Source organism: Bos indicus x Bos taurus, chromosome 2 (assembly GCF_003369695.1).
Source record: "Bos indicus x Bos taurus breed Angus x Brahman F1 hybrid chromosome 2, Bos_hybrid_MaternalHap_v2.0, whole genome shotgun sequence".
NCBI classification, from domain to species: domain Eukaryota; kingdom Metazoa; phylum Chordata; class Mammalia; order Artiodactyla; family Bovidae; genus Bos; species Bos indicus x Bos taurus.
The window spans coordinates 6,639,263-6,642,453 of record NC_040077.1 but is presented as its reverse complement, the minus strand read 5'-3'; positions in this window follow the sequence as shown (position 1 = coordinate 6,642,453).

Below are 3,191 nucleotides of genomic sequence, written 5' to 3'. Positions count from 1 at the left end.
TGAGAGTCCCTTGGATTGCAAGGAGATCCAACTAGTCCATCCTAAAGGAGATCAGTCCTGGGTGTTCACTGGAAGGACTGATGTTGAAGCTGAAACTCGAATACTTTCACCACCTGATGTGAAGAGCTAACTCATTGGAAAAGACCCTGATTCTAGGAAAGATTGAAGGCAGGAGGAAAAGGGGACAACAGAAGATGAGATGGTTGGATGGCATCACTGACTCAATGGACATGAGTATGAGTAAGCTCTGGGAGTTGGTGATGGACAGGGAAGCCCAGCATGCTGCAGTCCACGGGGTCTCAAAGAGTTGAACATGACTGAGTGACTGAACTGAACTGATCTGAGACTTATGACCACATTTATTTCTCTTTGTAAAATGTCTATATTTAAAAAATAAATAAAAAATAAAATGTCTATATTAATTTTTTGAGTATGATAAAAAAATATCCTTGGATTTCAAAGAATGTGTGGAGAAAAGTAAGCCTACCTCTCATATGTCTCCCAGTTCCTGGTTTTCTCCCTAGTTTCTCTATCCTTTTAGATATCAAGGTGAACCAAACAAAAAAAACCAGTTTTGTAGATCAAACACAGTTTAAAGTTTTCAGAAATGCAATATGGTTCCACCTAATATGATATGCACATCCATTTACTTTTCCAAATATATGACCATAATAAGCTCGGTGACGTTTTCATATATATCAGGAAGTTTTGCTGTCAAATTCTGTCCTCAGTGGGTACAAAGAAAGTGAAGTTGCTCAGTCGTGTCCTACTCTTTGTGACCTCATGGACTGTAGCCCACCAGGCTCCTCCATCCATGGAATTTTCCAGGTTAGAGTATGGAGTGGGTTGCCGTTTCCTTCTCTAGGGGATCTTCCCGACCCAGGGATTGAACCCGGGTCTCCAGCATTGCAGGCAGACGCTTTACCATCTGAACCACCAGGGAAGCCCCTCAGTGGGGACAAAATATCCACAAATCAGGTTTTAAAAATTAAAACTGCCAAGGGACATCAGATAAGTGGAATAGAGGTCTTGGGGGTGGTGTAATTCATTTTCTTAAAATGAGAAATTGTTTCCTTTAACTTGAAGAGAGAGCAACACTTTTGAAGTCTATAAGTTACATAAACAAATGATAAGAAAACATATTGTGTGAAGAATATCTCCCACTATCAAAGCTCAATGATTTCCTACAGTAGGAGAAAGCCCAGCCTCAGGCTATGAAGGCATGCAGGCTAGAGGGTGCTGTGGTTCTTCCACGCTTGTTCCTGTAGCCAGGATTTGGGGATAAAATTGCCTAGAATAGTTTCTATACTATTAGAGGACCATGGGTGAACAGTATGTCTGTTACAGCATCACTTCCTGAAGTCCCTTTCCTGATTAAAAAAAAAAGAAGAGGAAATTATTAAAAATACTTAGCTACGTAAGTAAAATAATATCTTTTCAAGAAAAATGCAGATTATAGACCTGGAAGAAACCATGGAAACTCCATGGTTCTTAACAAGGAATCATATCAGTTTTGCCATGGCATTTTGGCTAATTATTCAAGGTCAGTAAAATGATTTTTTTTTCAAGTTTGAACCTGGATCTTTGGATATGGCAGCTTTGGAAAGTGATCCTTCCTATTTTTGTTGTCCAGTTCTTCTGAATTACAGCTCAGTCACCTCTTCAAAAAGCATTCCTATCATTTTCTCCACAAAGTGTATCTGGAATTACTATATCCTGATCAACTCTGCTGACCTATAAAATGCATTTCCTCACTCCCAATCTCTGAAGTGAAATTCCCCCTATACACAGTATAAATTGTCTATTCATGTATTGGGTTTAATTTGACCTTCCCTTGCCTCTGTGTAGTGCGTTCAGTTTCCTGTTAAAAGCATTTGCTTGTACATTAGGCTGTTTGTTTCTGTGGGAAAGTATGTTTTGTGTCAGTTTAGAAAATGGTGGTTGGGCTTCCAAGCCAAAAAAACGATACAGTCTATAATTTACGTGAACCATGATGCCGATGCCCCCCTTTTCAATTATACCTCCATTCCATTGAGTAAGCACTGACGAGGCATGTACTGGAAGATTTTATTGTGTTCCTGATGTGGGAGACTAGCAACAAAAATTTCTCTTAACTTCAGTAGAAAGCATGACCACGGGCTGCAGAGTCAGAAGGAATTGCTGGGCATCAATCTCAGCGTTCACTCACTGTATTTGAAGTACCTCTGGTCCTCAGCAATACTCTTGTTTTCAATAAACAACTATTCTGAAAAATGGTGTGTAATCAAGCTAATGAATACATGGCAAAATTCAAGTGGGAACAGTTCAGACAGTATTTTGTCTAGTAGTTAAATAAATGAGCCAAGGTAAGTCATTCTACAAACCGTTTGCTTTTATTTCAAGTCAGCAGCAGATATGTAGGGAGCATTAGGGCAATGGCAAAAAAGAAACTTAGAAGACTTCTCTAAACATTGCCACTTCTCAAAATGGAAGTAAAAGAATGTGGAAAGAAATTAAAAATGGAGAAGATAGAAGGGTTATCTGGGTGCTTTCAATGAGAGGCAGCATCTGTTCCCACAATTTGGTTAGGTGTGGTTTGTTCTGATTCATTTGTAAGTGGTTAAATGAGGTTTTCCTAAAAGCAACAATGATGTCGCTGCTGTGTTATCAGTTTGCTGCTAAGTCACTTCAGTTGTGTCCAACTCTGTTTGCTGCTGCTGCTAAGTCGCTTCAGTCGTGTCCGACTCTGTGCGTCCCCAGAGACAGCAGCCCACCAGGCTCCCCCGTCCCTGGGATTCTCCAGGCAAGAACACTGGAGTGGGTTGCCATTTCCTTCTCCAATGCATGAAAGTGAAAAGTGAAAGTGAAGTCGCTCAGTTGTGTCTGACTCTCAGCGACCCCATGGACTGCAGCCTACCAGGCTCCTCCATCCATGGGATTTTCCAGGCAAGAGTACTGGAGTGGGGCACCATTGCCTTCTCCACCGACTCTGTTTACATCATCTCAAAAACAAGAACACACTTGCACAAGACTAAAGCTTCCAGGTCGCACTTAGATTCCTAACCCTCTGCCAAGTGTGCCTCAAATTGCCTATAAGGTCACCAGCAATGAGGCATGCAAGGTGGATGGCTCTGTGAAAATCCACCATCACTAATGAAATCAAATAAGTTCTAGTGTCCAGTGCAATGTCAATAAGTCAATCACATCCTATC